This window comes from Chiloscyllium plagiosum, unplaced genomic scaffold, assembly GCF_037043375.1.
Source record: "Chiloscyllium plagiosum isolate Xiang-an unplaced genomic scaffold, Cpla_swu_hap1 HiC_scaffold_3, whole genome shotgun sequence".
Classification (NCBI taxonomy): Eukaryota; Metazoa; Chordata; class Chondrichthyes; order Orectolobiformes; family Hemiscylliidae; genus Chiloscyllium; species Chiloscyllium plagiosum.
Window position 1 is genome coordinate 112,133,383 of NW_028270141.1, and position 17,887 is coordinate 112,151,269.

Genomic DNA, 17,887 nt, shown 5'->3' on the forward strand with positions numbered 1-17,887 from the left:
ATTGATCTATTGAAAACAGTCCACATTCCAGAAGAGGAGGTGATGAAGGTGTTACAAAACAAAAATAAATAAACTTGATCAAGCATATTTCAGGATGTTGTGGAAAGCTAGGGAATAAATTGTGAGGCCCCTGGCAGAGATATTTGTATCATCCACAGCCATGGGTGAAGTACAGGAGGACTGGAGGGAGGCTAATGTTGTGCCTTTATTTAAGAAGGCTGTAAGGAGAGCCTGGGAGTGAGTATAGGCCAGTGAGTCTGACATCAGTCACGGACAAGTTGTTGAAGAAGATTCTGAGAGAGAGGATCTACATGCATTTAGAGAGGCAAGGACTGATTTCGGATAGCCAGCATGGCTTGGTGCAAGGGAAATAGTGTCTCACAAACTTGGTTTTTTTGAGATCGTGACCAAAAAGATAGGAGGAGGGCAGAGCAGTAGATGTTGTCTACTTGTACTGTTGACAAGGTTCCGCATGGTAGACTGGTTAGTAAAGTTAGATCACATGGGATTCACAAAGAGCTTGCCAATTGGGCTAAGGAGTGACAGGTGGAATTTAATTTGGAGAAATGCGAGGTATTGCATTTTGTTAAGATGAACAAGGCAGGACTTACACAGTTAATGGGCCGGCTCTCAGCAGTGTTTTTGAACAGAGAAACCTAGGGATTCAGGTAAGCAAGTTGGTTAGGAAGGCATTTAGCACACTTGCCTTCATTGCTCAGACCATCGAGTATAGATTAGATTAGATTAAATTAGATTAGATTACATTACAGCGTGGAAATAGGCCCTTCGGCCCAACTAGTCCACACCGACCCGTCGAAGCGCAACCCACCCATACCCCTACATTTACACCTTACCTAACACTACGGGCAATTTAGCATGGCCAATTCACCTGACCTGCACATCTTTGGACTGTGGGAGGAAACCGGAGCACCCGGAGGAAACCCACGCAGACACAGGGAGAACGTGCAAACTCCACACAGTCAGTCGCCTGAGGCGGGAACTGAACCCGGGTCTCAGGCGCTATGAGGCAGCAGTGCTAACCACTGTGCCACCGTGCCGCCCACTAACTATAGGAGTTGGAACATAATGTTGCAGCTGTATAGGACATTGGTGAGGCCTCTTTTGGAGTACTGTGCACAGTTCTGGTTGCCCTGCTATAGGAAGGATATTATGAAAGTGGACAGGGTTCAGAAAAGATTTACAAAGATGTTGCCAGGACTAGAGTGTTTGAGTTACAAGGAGAGGCTGGGAAGACTGGGAATTTTTTTTCCACTGGAGACGGGTGACCTTATAGAAATTTAAAAATCATGACGGGCATAGATTAGGTGAACAGCAAAGATCTTTACTTGAGAGTAAGGGTGTTCAAAACTCGGGGGCATATTTTAAAGGTGAGAGGAGAACAATTTAAAAGTGACCTGAAGGGCAACGTTTTCACACAGAGGGTGGTTTACATGTGGAATGAACTGCTAGAGGAAGTGGTAGATGCAGGTACAGTTGCAATAACTAAAAGACATTTGGGCAAGGAGACACAGGAAAGGTTTAATGGGAAATGAGACAAATACAAGCATCTAGTTTAGTTTGGGAAATTTGGTTTGCATAGATAAGTTGGACTGAAGGGTCTGTTTCTGCATGACTCTGACTTTATAAGAGTTATATAGTAATAATCCACTGGGTGGTGCAAGTTATTCACTATTCTCAACTGTCCTCTGCAGAATGAAGCATGAACTGATTATGCTGTCTCTGAACCTCAGTATCCATAGGTGCACTATGCAGCACTGTCAATAATTATTAGTAATCAGCAAAACTTTATTGTTACAAATAATGACAAAAACATTGCTTTCACTTCACAACAGTAGGCTAACAGTGAGGTAACTATTCTTAGTTCAGTGCTCTTTCATTTGTTGGTCTGTGTTTATTGCAACGTTATGTACAATTAATCAATTTGCTTCTGCTATATACTTGTGCAACTGTGCATAACTATGTTCTTTGTTGCAAAACTAAGCAATGTAAACATAACAGTGAAAAAATTAATTGTTGGCTGGACTAATTCCTTTTGTAAATCTATACTCCAAAAACAAAAGCTTGAAGACTTTAAATTAACTTGGTTAAGTGCTCTTTTCAGTGTGAAAGCAGAAATGAATACACCTAGGTATTTTTAAATGATCAGCAATCAGGTATATCAGTTACAGGCAGAAGGAGAAACAGACCTTTTTTTTCAATTTTACCTATAGTATGCATCACCAAATCAGGTTACAAAGGGCAAATTTTTTTCTTGTAAAATGAAAATCTTCCAAGGCACTAGATCTCACTCTAGTGTGCAACAGAATAACTTCAATTATGCCTTAGCAATGTGTAATCACAGGAATTGTCTAGATACTATTAAAAACAGAAAATACAAGTGGATATTCAATCGTGGAAAACCTGCATGTGAAAACAAGACAACACAGAGCATTCCCATTCCTGTTTTACTGTATGTTAGGCAATCCAATCCAAAAACTGAATTTAATATTCATATGATATTGTCTTTGTACAGTTAATTTGATTATATCTTTCTCAGTAGATGTGATGCCTTCATCAAATGAACTGGTCAGCAACAGTTACTGAAATTCACAGTGCAAAGGAACTAAATTAACCTGCACTGTCAGGATGCTAAAACTATTTAATGATTGCATCTATTGAATATAATTTATTCCCCTCATACTGTCAGACTGAGTAACTTTGCTGCTGCAGCTCCCTGTGTGAGGTCCATGATAAATCAAAGAAGAACCACAATCAGTAGTAGTCAATGAGCAGACATTGCAAGTCTACAACACTTCCTTCAAACAGACAGTACTGAAGACGACTCTCAGATCTGGAATGCCCAGGGTAATGTTAATCCCAAAGATGGAGGACTGTGGGTTTAGATGGAAAGTTAATAAAATAAATCAACGTGAAACCAGCTGGCCTGTCATTACGCTTTTTTTATAAGGAGACTGCATACTTCCGTTTTAGCAATGTATCTATAAGTAACTAACATGGCATGTATGTCCCTAAATCCAAGAAATACTACAGGTTGAAAAGGACAGAGGAGCCATCATAATGTAATTATTTTTTACATGGGCAAGCTCAAGGAGCAGGAGTGCTACCTCCAGAAGCTGAGACCTGAAATCAGCTTCCCCACAACATAACTCTCTACATTCTCTAACACCCCTTCCCAATCTTACTTAACACCCCAAGACATGTCAGCTTCCCTGATTCGACCACACCAACATAGGATGTGGAGACTCTCTCATTAAAACTGCGCAGTGATTGGGGAAATGGGCAATCCGTAACTCTGCCATACTGTTCCAAAGGATGCCTCTGTAAACAATGGGCCCTCCAGCTTCGTGACTTCTGATTCTCTACAGGCAATGTCTGACATGGGTATTTGTAGGTCTTTCTGTTTTTGCTTTGTAATTTATGTTATCTCAGTATTTTTATTTGACTGTACTATCATTCCAGAATGTCCCCAGTGTAAGTGTTCTGCCTCAGCCACTCGCATGATCATGGCTTTTCCCTAACACTACTCAGTAATATTTCTTCCCTTTTTTTTGTTTGATCGTGGTAGCAGAAGTAACCCATTCGGCCCCCACATTCTGTTCCATGAGATAATAAATGTGATTTGTAGCCCAACTCCATTCATCCACTTCAGATCTTCCCAAAGGTGATATTGGTGGTGATAAAATAAAAGAGGTCTATCTTCAACCAGTAATCCTTCGCATGTATACCCAACAAAAACCACTCCCTTTTGAAATTTCAATTGGGCCCTGTCCTCTACAGCGGTTTGAGCAGGATAGTTCTAGATTTTCATTCCTCTTTGTTTGAAGTACATCCCGGCATTATGCCAGAGTATTTCAGCTCAAATTTTAAGTTGATATTTGAAAGGACTATCTTTTTTTTATAAACTTTTGTGCTTTTTAAAAATGTGGACTGAAAAGAGAAAGAGCTGTTTTAAAGGCTTGAAAGAATGGCAGTATGCTTTGAAAGTGATTTTTTAATAATTAATTCAAGGATGAGGATATCGTTGGCACGGCCAGCATTTATTAGCCATTCCTAATTGTCTTGGGGGGAATTTAAGAGTCATCCACATTGTTTTATGTTTGGAGTCACGTGTAGGTCAGACTAGGTAAGGACAGCAGTTTCCTTCCCCAAGGACATTAGTGAACCAGATGAGTTTTTCAAACAATCAGCAATTGTCATCATGGTCATCATTTAGACTCCTAATTCCACATTTTGATGGAATTCGAATTCCACCAGAACATTACTTGGGTCCCTGGATTAACAGTTGGTGATAATGGAGTAGCAATGGTCTACTGGTCTTGAACACATTGCAGGCATCAGGGAGACAACAGGCATGATCGAGCAGTAAATGAAGCTTTAGTTCCAGAAGATTTGTACCTGATGGGGTGTACAGATTGACAAAAAGTTGATTTGTTTATGGACTAGTGACCAGTTATCGATAACATTTTTTTTTTCCTGCCAGCAACTACGTGATTTGTTCTCAGGTAACTGAACAGCTTGGAGCTGGGAACAAGAGAGAGACACAGAGAGAGAGAGAGAGAGAGAGAGAGAGAGAGAGAGAGAGAAAAGTGCACAGTTCTTCCCTCATTTGGGAGAGCTCTCTCTGTTCTCTAATCAAAACTAATGATAAACCTTCACAAAACCAACTTATCTTTGTTGCTAGAGTTATTGATAAGTCAGAGAATTTCTATACTTGAACCAATCATCTTGTGTCTTGCACCTGCTGGTAGAAACAGCAAGAGAAAAGTGATCTAACATGTTGGCCAGCAACATTGTCTTAAATCACAGAAGCTTGAACACAGACTACTGAACTGTCTTTCCATTTTCTCCGCGACTCCTAATTTCCCTGTGTTTGTCTCTCTGTATTTGTATGAGTTCATGCGTGTTATCATCCACTCGTGTGTGTTCATATGTGTGTGTACAAGGATGAGGCAATAAATGCCCATTGGCGTAAGCATTTCAAAGACTCAAGTATAATATTTTTGTTAACTTGGAAATCATCAACCAAATCCACCATAGATCTATGCAAGGTGACATGGGAGGACCTCTCAGTGTGATTGAAGTATAAGATGCCATAAGAAGCCTCAGAAACAACAAGACTATTGGTCCCAATGGGATTCCTGCGGAGATCTTTAAAAAATGGCCCACAGCTCCACTAACACACAAATGCTTTGCTCTTGAAGATTTGGTTCAAGGAACAACTCCCCTCTTACATCTCAGGGATGCTCTGATTGTGACCATATTCAAAAAGGGGACATGACTGACTGTGGGAATTACGGTAGCATCTCCCTTCTGTCAACCACTGGCAATGATGAGGAGATGCCGGTGTTGGACTGGGATAGATAAAGTTAAAAATCACACAACACTAGGTTATAGCCCAATAGGCTTATTTGAGAGTACTACACTTGAACCACTGACAAGATAGATTGCAAATAGATTTCTGCCATTATCTGAGGAAATAGTCCCTGAATTGCAGTGTGGCCTCTGCCCGTCCAGAGGAACAAAAGACATGTTCTTCACAGCATGTCAATTACAAGAAAAATATCAGGAGCAGAAGCAATCACTTTACACGGCCTTCATCGACCTAACTATGGCCGTTGACACAGATATCCACCAGGTTCTTTAGCAGATCCTGTCCCAATGCAGCTGCCCTGATAAATTCATCAGCTGCTGCATGATGACAGTCTGCGACAGTACTCAGTGACTGTGGATTGGAATCTGAGACTCTCATCGTGGAGGCAGGGGTCATGCAGGGCTTTATCACCTTCCTTGCCACCATTCTCTGTCTCACTGGCCAAAACCTGCCCAAGGGAATTCAATCATTTACCATTTGGACGGAAGGCTGCACAACCTTAATAGGTTCAAGGCCAAGGTCTTCACCACTTCTATCTTGGCGTTTCAATATGCTGATGACCACGTTATTGCAGCACACTCTGTGGAAGATTTGCTGTACATCTTGGATGGCTTTGCCAAGACATACAAGCTACTAGGCTTTACACTTAACATAAAAAAGACTTGAGTACTCAATCAATCATCATCCAACAGTACCTCAACCTCACCTCAATAAGGATCAACAACCATCCCCTTAAAAAAGTGGATCACTTCCCGTACTTTGGCACTCATCTCTCCTCCAAAGCCAATACCAATGCAGAAATACAACAACATCTGAGCTCTGCCAGTGGAGCCTATACCCAACTCAGAAGAGGGATGCTTCAAAACCATGACCTACAGACCCAGACTAAACCTCTGGTCTCCAAAGCTGAAGTCCTTCCCACACTTGTTATATGGAGCTAAAACGTGGACTACCTACATTAGGTACCTTAAAGTACTGGAACAACACCGCCAGAGATCCCTATGTAAAATCATGGAGGTCACCTGGGAAGACAAGCGCACTAATACCAGTATCTTGGAGGAGGCCAACATAGCCAACATCACCACCACCATAATTCAACAGCAATTCCGACTGGACATGTCATCTGAACACCCAACTCACGCCTCCCAAAACAGATTATGTACAGCACCTGCAGGAAGGTCAGGGTGGCCAAGATATTATCCAGACCAACCTCAAGTAATTATATATCAACATAAACAACTGGGAGGACACAACTACAAACCAGAATCACTGGGGAAACATCATCCAGTAGGGAAGTATACACCACAAAAACAATCTCTGATATGTGGCAGAACAGAAGTGACTCTGACATGAGGACAGACAGAACATCTGCAAGCCCACCCACCACAACCATCCAATACCATCACTACCCACCATTGCCCACCTGTGTTAAAATCTGTGGATCTTGAGTTAGCCTCTTCAGCTATCTGAAGCCCCGCAAGTAGGCGCTTTATAGAGAACACACACTCGAACTGAGTGATAGCTGACGAAGAGAGAGAGACTGACTGTGTGTGTTTGTGAGAGAGAGAGAGAGAGAGAGAGAGAGAGAGAGAGAGAGACAGACAGACAGAGATGGGGGGAAGAGAGGGAGAAAGAGAGAGAGAGGGACAGAGAGAGGCACAGAGAGAGGGAGAGAGAGGCTGTTTGTATGTGCGCGCACGCACTTATGAGCGAGACGTGAAGATACTAAGGCGATTAGAATTTTAAATCTGACATTTAATATGTAGCATTAAATGCTAACAGTTTATAACTATTATGAGTCATTAGACACTAGCTACAAACAAACAAATAGTAATTCTTGTTAATCTCAGAAACCTGGCTCATACTTTGCATCAACCAGGGTCGTAAGGTCAGGTAAATTAGGGAACTTTGGGATGACTCTGGGAATTTTGGTTCTCTATTTCCAGTGTGCTACTCTAGTGAGTCAGTTCACACTCTGCTTCTGAACTCCTGAGTAAAGGTAATGGCTTCTCTCTATCTACTCATCAAATCTTTATAACCTCTCAATTACACCTTCATTAATCTTAACCAGGAGATATAACCATCGGCTATGCAACCTGTCTCATGACATTTTTAGCTCTTGTGTAATTCTGGTGAATCTTCACTGCTTCACCTTTTTAAAATCATTCATCTTCTCCCATTTTACTGGGGGATCATCACAAAGCTGGTCAATCATCAGATTGAAGTGAAGAGGAGCAGAAGTTTGATTCCATGTTTACTGGCCAAGATTTGCTCCTCAGTCTTTAAATTAGATTAGCCAGTCATGATTATATTGCGATTTGAGAGAGCCTACTCAATGCAAATTGACTTCTTATTTCCTAAACTATAATAAAACTAATTTGGGAAGTTGTGGAAGGCTCTATATAAATGCAGGTCTTTTTATTATTCATCCAATAAATCAGACTTATACTTCAGAACTCCAAGAATTGTTGATCGTTGTCAGCATTATATCTTTGCCATTAAACAAAAACATCTGCATGTTCTAATGGATGTTTGGTTTCTGTCCAGTAAATAAATTATGTAAAATGTTAATGAAATGGTTCACTTCAACAACATCTTTGGATGCTATTTCAGTTTTCAGTCATTTCTACTGTTAATTAAACTAGTGGTTGAGGATTTTTTTTTAAAATTGCTTTTTATTCTAATTTCTGATTTTATTCTGTGGAAAAATGCAGCAAAAAACATACAGGAAAAAAGATAAGTATTGCGTGCTCGGGTATAAGTGATTGTGATATTAATGGGTTCTTCCCACCTCCTCCACCCCCACCAACCCCCCCCCCCCTTCGCCTGATGAAGAAGCTGCTCACAATTCACAATGTTGTCTAACGCAATTCCTTAAATAGGTAACTGCTTTAGACTGGCTGAGAGTGATTGAACAAGAATAATTACCCATTATAAAATGTCTCTAATTAGAAAAAAATTATCCCTCATGTTTCACAGAAGCATAAATAATTAGTCAAGAATGGACATTCAGAATAAGGAGGAGATATTAGAGAAGGTAATGGGAAGATGGATCAAATGCATAATGGATTTGGAGGAAGACCTTAAGAGGTGTTGAGGAAGATGTTTAGAAACTGGGTTCCAGCGTATGGAGTTTATCTAATCCAATGTATCGTAATTTACAATGGGGCTAAAACCAAAGGAGATGTCGGAGTTTAAATGGTAAAGTATATAAATATGGGGCAGAATCTAGTTGAGTTGAAGGAAGTCTTATCAGTGAGACAGCCAGCTGGACAGCCAGTGAGAAATCTGCACTGCAGTTTGCAAGGTGGCCACAGTAAATCACAGGCCAATCAGACAGGACGTCAATAGTGGGTCTTGTCTTGCAATCAAGAATCTGGGAGTGGGAACACTGCTGAATGGGCATTACTGGCTAATCAGGGATTGGCAGCTTTTCACTCAACAGTGTCACAGAGGAGGTGTAGATGTTACTGGAAAGCAGTTTTGGGACCTAATATCTCAGAGCACTAAAGAATCAGATACATAATTTCAGAGGTAGGTAGAAGATTGTGGGCAGAGTTTGGAGGGTCAGAAGCAAAACAAGAAGGTGGCATTCAATAGACAGTCTCCTGTCCAATATGCAGACCCTCGATCAGAGTCTGACTGTCTTTGATTGAGGACCATCCCTTTCCACTCAAAGTGACAAGCTGCTACAAAGGTATATCTGTCAGGTACGCTGCATGGTCAATCCCGTCAGCAGCAGGGACTGAGATCAAGAAGTTGTGGCTATTTGGATATACCACCACCGCTTTTTAATTAAGTCCTCTTCGCACGCCTGTGCCCGCCATCTTTGAAAGTAGAAGATCGAGTGCTTGAAGTCAGTGAAAGGCAAGAGTCTAATCTCTGATTAGAAAGCAATCCATCCATCTTCAATACAGGTATTTTGGGATAACATGCATTTCAACGACGCAATATGGCTATAACATCGCTGAAAAATTAGGAAACAGTATTTTTGAGAATGGTTATCTCCGTTCGCAATAGTGCGATTCCAGTGGGAATTGGTTTGCGCATTTTGTTCTGCACATGCGCCAGTGTCCACACCGTTCTACGCATGTGTGACGTCAGAGCCGGTGTCCACACTGTTCTGTGCATGCGCCGATGTCAGCTCCAGTTGCTGTGCCATACTGTGCATGTGCCAATGTTAGTTGCCGAGACAGCAGCTTTCTGTGAAAGATACTGTACAGACAGTGGCTTTCTTATATTTAAAAAATGTACTGTGTTAAATTTACGTTTGTTTTGTTAATATGGTTTCAACCTTCATTCAGATGGTGCTATACTTCATGTTAAACTTTTGGGTGATTTTTGAGTGATTGAGAGTGATACTTTTTGTAGTCTGCCCCTAACCCTACTTTTCCCATAGGCCCCATTGTTTTTATTAAGCAATTTTCTATTAAGTGAGGTTTCACTGGAATGCAACTACAGCATTGTAGGAGAATTACATGCACCTACCCAACAACTGCTTATCATTTAACCTTTAATGGTTACAACAGCAACACAATGACTTCTAACTTTCTGTTACTCACAATGTTCTCATTTGAAGGAAGGCATTGGAGGACTTTATAAGTCAAAAGGGATTCTCACTTAAAATGGAATCATAATATTCCACTTAAAATGGAATCATAATAGGTAAACAAGAACAATGATGTGGAGCATTTAGAAACTGCCAGTGCAACATTTTACTCGCCTTAAAATCGTCACAGTAATCATCAAATCAGTGTGGTTACAGCATAGAAGGTACCAATACAGCCTATTACATCCATGTTGAATACCTTCAAGTGCAACTCAGCTAATCCAGTTTTTTTCTACTTTTTCCCTGTAGCCATGCAAGTTTGTTTCTCACCTGATAATTTTTCAATTCTCTTTTGAAACCGTCAACTGAATTTCAGGCAGTCTATTCCAGATTCAAACTACTCACTGCATTAAAAAAAATCTTCATATTGGCAAAACCGCCATTGCTATTCACTTTATATCGTAGTCCTCTGGTTATCAACTTTTATCCAATGGGAACAGATTCTCCCTATCTACTTTGTATCGGCTTCTAAAGACTTTGAGCAGCTCTATCAAATCTCCTCTTAATCCCCTCCTCTCAAAGAGATGTGCAATCTACTCATATAACCATTGTTACTCATTGATGGAATCACTCTCATGAATCTTTTCTGTAGCTTCTTTAATAGTTTCACACCCTCTCTAAAGTGTAGAGCCTAAAATTGGACACAATATTCTACTTGACGGTGAAGCAATGTCTTAAGTGCTCACCATCACTGCTTTGCTTTTTAAATTTTGTTATGATTTGTAAACCAGTTTTTCAACCTGCCCTGTCACTTTAAACCATTTGTTAACATATACCTCAGTTCCTCCCCTCCTCAGTCCTATTTAGAATTGGAACCTTAATTTTACATCAACTCTACTATTGTTTTTCTATAACTTTTTTTCACTTCACACCACTGTCTAAAATTTTAACTGTTTCCATTCATTCCACTAGCTAACATAAGTTTTCAAAAAAAAATAATTCATGGGATGTGGGCTAGGGTAATATTTATTATCAATTCCTAATTGTGGGAAAAGATGGGTCTAGAGTCACATTTTGGTCAGATTGGATAAGGACAGCAGTTTCCTTCCCTAAAGAACACTAGTAAATCAGATGGGTTTTCTGAAAATTGACAGTAGTTTCATGAGCACCATTAGATTCCAAATTCCAGATATTTACTGAATTCAAAATCCACCATCTATCATGGCAGGATTCAAATCTGGATTCCCACAATATTACCAGGGTCTCTGGATTAATAGGCTAGTGATAATACTTATAGGCCACGATCTCCCCGGTTCAACTATTAGAGACTATCACTATTCTCCTCACAGTTCAAAGTAATTCCAAACCTCATTACAACCTTGGTCCAAACAAAAATCATCTACAAGAACTGAACTGCAGAGGTGAGATTGACTGCCCTTAACATCAAAGCAGCATTTTGTTCAGTATGGCTTCATGCAGCCCAAGAAAAATGGAGTCATGGAAATTAGGAATTTAGCTCTGTGGGGGATGTAGTCATGGTTAGTGAAATGAATATGGTGTTAGTTGTTGGAAGTCAATCATTTCAGCTCAAGGACATTGCTTCAGGGCAGTGTTCTATGACCAAACATGTTCAACTGCTTGAACAATAACCCACTCACCAAAATAAGGTCTGCAGTGGTTTATTTGCTGGATGTTGTTTAGTACCATTTACAACACCTCAGATACTGAAGCAGTTTGTGCATATATGCAAAAGATTGTAACACTTGCAATTCTCCAGTTCTGTTACTAGAGCTATCCGTATTGGAAAAAGATTGGAAGATTATTATCAGTGCTCCTGCATTTCCCCTTCTTCTCTTACTTCTCTCAGCATCCTCAGATACACCTGAGCCATTCCTCATGATTTAAGAACTTTATGTCCAGCCAGCTTTTAAGCCTATCCAATTCACTGCTCTTTCATTTTGACATTGGCAGCAACTTCTTTATTGGTAAAGACAGATTCCATTTAGTGCTTCAACCATGTGATTTGCCTCCATCTTTGAACCCATTAGCTTTACTCCGCCTTCTGACACCCTTTTTACATTAATATGCCTATAGAACACTTTCCATAAATCACCTATATCCTTCCTGAACATCTGTAATTGCAATGCCAATGGTTGTCTGATTGTTAGCATTGCAGGTAACAGTTAAATAACACTGTCATACACAACACAATATTGCATTTCTCTCCAAGATGTATTTGACACTTGTAACAATGCAGCAAAGCATTTTATTACTTATCACTGCTCCAAGCTGTTGGATAATGGTTATCCTTCTTGGGTTTTATGAAGCTTAGCATTCATTTGTAAAATAAAAGATCTATAGGGATTATTATAGTAAAATTGTGGAGTACACATTCTTCCATCAGTATTATAAATCCCAAGTGCTTCATTTCTTACTTATTTTCCACCAATATATCTTTGCTTTCCATATTTTATCTCCATTTATAGGTATCTTTTGATATTTGAATACCAAACTAAAGTGTTGAAGTGAGAACTCTGCTAATGAGAAATATAGCGAAAGTAAGAGATTATAGAGCGCCATATTACCGCCATTGAAGGACTTATCATATCAATGTAAATCAGACTCACTATTTACGTTAATTTCAATTAGGAGTTCAGAATGTCTTGGATTTACACTGCAAGTCCAATTAATTTCTCTGCAAAATGGTAACAACGATTTTTAAACTGTTTGTTACAGTGAATGCTTCCAAAGTATTGAGCCAATGAGCAAGTAAACCATCACACTTAAAATGCACAATAATGAAAAAGGGTTTAGGATTGGATTATTGCTCAAACATGTATTGAGACATAAAAAAGGTTAGAAAAGAATGATGATACACAAATGTGCTACTTTTGTAAAATAATAATTACAATTATGTGAAGATGTTAAATTAAAAAAACAGCTCAATAAATTAGATGAGGGCACTTCTACATCAGTCAATTTTTGATTCAATTTCAATCAGCCATATTATTTATAAATGATAATTTAAAAAAAAATAGTAATTCTACATCCCATAAGAACAAAAGCTCCAGCAACCAAATTGATAAACCAAAACTAATATTAAAATAGAAATGACAATTGCAGCCTATTGACTCCAATCCTTTTGGCCATGAGATTTTATCCAGTCACACAGGAGTATTTACAGGTGATATTTATATGAAGCTTTTGATACTTAGCAACTCTTCTCCCATCATAACGTTCATCAAACTGAATGAAATTGTTCACAAATAAAGGTTCCATTTGCTTATAAATAAATTATTAGGATGTTATCTATTAGCAAAGCCCACATTAAAACAATGGAGTGGTTCATTGAGACATGTTAGAAGAAAAGCTGGAGTCAACCATATTGATCAGAGATTAGTCACAAATGCCAGACTAGTTAAGGCAGGAAACATGCTGTCCTTAAGGGACATCAATGAACAAGATGGGTTTTTATAACAATACAACAATCTTGGTTCTTATACTAATATCAGAATTTTCTTATTCCACATTTATATATAAAAAAAGAAGCCAAATATTTAAGCAATCATGGTTATCCATTCTAACATCATTCTGACTTGGACTAGATCACTGTCAATCCACTGTTGCTTGTACATAACTGGCCCAACTGGTGACAACCACATCCATGAAAGAAAAAGCATGGTATCTGAACTCTCAAACCTATCATGCCTTTTTGAACTCCATGATACAAAGTGACTGTGACACTATGTTGATGCAAAATTGAAAGGGTAACTCAGGGTCAGAGTCAGTCTCCTAACTCAGACTCAGAGTCAGTCTCCTAACTCTACCATGGCCTTTGCTATCCACCTTATCTATGCCCCTCTTTAACATCACAGCTCAACCTTCGATGCTCCAGTGAAAAAGGTCCCACCTCTCCTTATAACTCAAAACCTACAGTCCTGGCAACATCCTTGTAAATTTTTTATGTACGTTTCTAGTTTAACAACATCCTTCTTAAAAGTAGGGTGACCAGAATTGTACGCAGTATTCCAAAAGTGGCCTGACCAATGTATTGTACAGCTGCAACATGACATCCCAACTCCTAAAATCAATGCATTGACCAATGAAGGCAAGCATGCCAAACACTTTCCTCACCACCCTGTCTAGCTGCAATGTAATGTACCTGCAATATTACATTCAAGGGGCTATGAACCTGCACCCTAGGTCTCTCTGTTCAACAAGTGATCTCCCATATTTTATCCTCCATGAACTTGAGAGCATTCAAAACTCTGCTGCTTCTAACTTAATTTGTAACAAGTCCCATTTTTGGAATAGAAGCAAAAGTAGGCTGTTCAAGACCTCCTGCCTGCTCAGATATTCTAGATCATGACTGATAACCTACTAAATGCTAAATTCCCATGCTATCTTCAGGTCTCTTGACGTTATTAGCAACTAGAAATGTATCAATCTGTGTTGTGATCTTACTTGATGTCTGAGCACCCACAGCCCTCTGGAGCATATTGTCTGTGACATGAGTAAGGACTCCTAGGTCCCTCTGAGATCACACTTTTCAATCTCTCCACATTCTCTTATTGCTCCTGTGCTTACTGGCCTAAACTGACTCCCAGTCAAGCAACAATTGGTTTTATAATTCTCCCTTTGGTTTAAAATTCCTCCATAGCTTCTCCCTTTCCTCCAAGAAATCTATACGCCTCTAATTCTGGTGTCTTGTGCAACCACAACTGTAATTGCTTTATCTGGTGGCTGTGCCTTCAGGTGGCCAAGCCCCAAGCTCTGGATAATCTTCCTTAATGCCACTCTGCTTCCCTAACTGTCTTTCTTCCTTTTGTTTCATAATACGTCTGTGAGGATTTTTGGCTATTTATTGTGTTAGAGTTGCTATATAAATACATATTATTGTTGTATAAATTGTTCATTGTACAGTATTTGGTGTTTTTTTAATGCAATACTAAGTGAAAAAACATTATCCATTTAGCTAACCATAGCCTGCACAATAAATTATTTATATGTTCTCATTATTGTTTGTGACAGAATTAGAATGCAGCGTGCAAAGTTAGAATTGTGTCAGTTTCATTGGTTCCAATTCTATTCCCGTTAAACATCTGTGCTGGTTAGCTTGCTAAAGGCTCAAATTTAAGTGCTTGTTATTTACAAGCAATTGAAAACAGCTTCCGGGGTTGACTTACTTTAATTAATCATTTATAGTTTGATGCAGCTGGATAAAGAAAAGGAACAAATGATAGTTATATATATTTCTGAATGGAGAGTTATTGAATAACAACATAGACTTTATGATCTATTAAGAAACCAGAGCATTTAAACAAATGCATTTGTTATTGTGATTTACTGTGGTAACTATTACTGGTGCAAGTTTTTTGAATGATGCTACAGCTAATATTGATTTTTCTACATCTGAAAGGAGAGTAGCTCAACTGAATGGCACCCCTTGTACAATATTGATTGGTTTGCTCACTGGTGAGTTCACTGTATGTCAGCTTCAATTCTGCTATTGATGGTGAACATCTATGAGTAAGCTGTAAAAGTTTCAAATTATTCCTTTAGATCAACTCCTAACCAAAAGAAATACATTCTGAAGAAGGGTCACTGGATTTGAAATGTTAACTCAGCAGGTCAGGCAGCATATGGAGAGAAAGTAGAGTTTTTGCATCAATTTATTTTTCGGATTTCCGGCAATGCAGTTGTTTCTTTTTTTGAAATACGTTGCTTCGCTTTTGGCTACATTGTATAATATGGACACTGACAAGTATTAAAATGTTATTTTTTTAATTCTGCCAGGAGGCTAAGGTTAGAGTCTTACTTACTCCAGAGGTGTGCAATAACATGTCTGAACAGATGTGAAGCTAGAAAAGCACAGCAGGTCAGACAATATCCAAAGAGCAGGAAAGTCAACATTTTAAGCCAAAACATTGATTTTCCTGCTACTTGGATGCTGGCTGACCTGCTGCGCTTTTCCAGCTTCGTATCTATTGATTCTGGCTTTCAGAATCTGCAGTCCTTATTGTCTCCTACATCTCTGAATAAGTTGATTAAAACAATCCTGTTTTCAAGATTGTTCTAAAAATGGTTTGTCACTGCAATTTTAATACTGGTGATGGATGCCACAAGATTTGACAATTCTGATCTCCAACTCTGTCTAGTGACAGGTTTGAGCCACAATGTTCAGAAAACAATAGGTAGAAAATGCCACAACCAGCAGGAGCACACTAGAATAAAATTGAGATGTAATTCTGCTTGGGCCCAGAATCAATCAAAGTGAACGTTTAAAGGTTGAAGTGATGAGCAGAAACAAAATGCTAAATTAAAGGAACTCATTCACCATAAACAGAATTTTAATGTCTATTTGAAAGGGAATATGATGGCATACAGTAAGGGGGAGATGATGCTGTAGTGATAATATCACTGGATTAATAATCGAAAAAAGGTCCAAGCTCATACTTTGGAGACATGGGCTAAAACCACATTGCAGTTGTTGGTGGAATTTAAATTTAATCCAGAGTATAAAGTTATATCAGTAATGGTGACCATGAAACTATAATCAGTTTTTATAAAAATCCATCTGGTTCACTTTGTCATTTTGTCAAGGACAGAAATCTGCTATCTTTACCTGATCCAACCTATTGTTGCAATGTTGTTGATTTTTAACTGCCCTCTGAAGTAGTATTACAAGCCACTCAGTTCAAGGACAACACATGGTGGCCTTGCCAATGATGCCCACATCCAATGAAAATATAAATTTAAAAATAAGTTGGAACATGAGTAAAAGTGAAGTCGCCAAAGTCTCAAAGGACCACAGGACTGCTCTCTCATTAGAGAGAGGTTAAACAAATCACCAGTGCCTGAAGGTCGCCATGCCTCAATAGAGAAGAGCAAGTTCAAGAAGATAGGACCTTCGTGATGGTCTCAGCCAGTATGAGAATTGAACCTGCATTCTGCCTTGTAGACCAGCTGTATAGCCAGTAATGCATGGAAATCGGCAAATTGAAGTGTCTCTTCCATATTTCTATCCCACCCAATTTCTCTGCTACCACTTCACGCACTGAGGTAAAGTATTCTCCTTAATAAAGATAGATAAGAATTACTCATTTTGAACTTTGGCCATGCTTTCTCCACAAGATGCTGTCCTATTTTCCAAGATGCCTCAAGATAATGGACAAGCAGTGGAAATAATACAGTTAAAATGAGGTAGAATTATTCACTTCATTTAGTTCAAGCTCAGCGATTATCATCATGCTTAGGGTTCTGTTATTGGACTATTAGAGAGACCATTAAAAAATTACAATTTGATTAGTTATAGAACATCAGCACTGGAGTATGAAGAAATTTTCCAACTTAGAATTTGAAATACGTAACAAACATGCATAATTGATGACAGCTGGAGGTTCGCAGTTACTAATATTTGCTTTAGCATCAACTGAATAACGGGGAAACAAGAACAAATTATATTCTTCAATGACAAAACAAAAAAGACTTTTGGATCATTTAAGCTTTGAAGTTTTAGAAAAACGCTACAAATATAAAACAAATCACACTTTTAAAAAGTTAACTTACATTGTAATTGTACTATTTTGTGTACCTTTTAAATGCAATATCAGCGTCACTTTCTTCATTACCCATCTTTGTTTTTTTGGCAAAAACTCAATCAAGTTAGTACTTCCACCTGCCCCTTCGAAGGTTCAGTATGTGGCAGTTGATACAACCAAGTGCATGGAGGCTTAATAGACTACAGAAAGCCAAATTTGGGCTCTTGCTGTGCTGCACTACACAGATGCTTGTTCGTTATTTGTATAAGAGCAAGCGAAGGCCAAAGTTTTGGAGGACATGGGACAAAGAGGTGTCAAAGATGGACACAAAATAGTGCTTTTACCTGCCGACCTGGTCCTAATGAGGGGCTTACTTTACTGATCCACAAACTGTGGAGTAGTCAG

The 17,887-nt window shown here is 39.0% G+C and overlaps 1 protein-coding gene across 2 annotated transcripts in view; it reads right to left on the reverse strand.

Annotated features, from left to right (window-relative positions):
* ascc3 (activating signal cointegrator 1 complex subunit 3) overlaps nucleotides 1-17,887 on the reverse strand; it is a 544,034-nt gene that overhangs the window by 318,933 nt on the left and 207,214 nt on the right. The window lies entirely within an intron of this gene.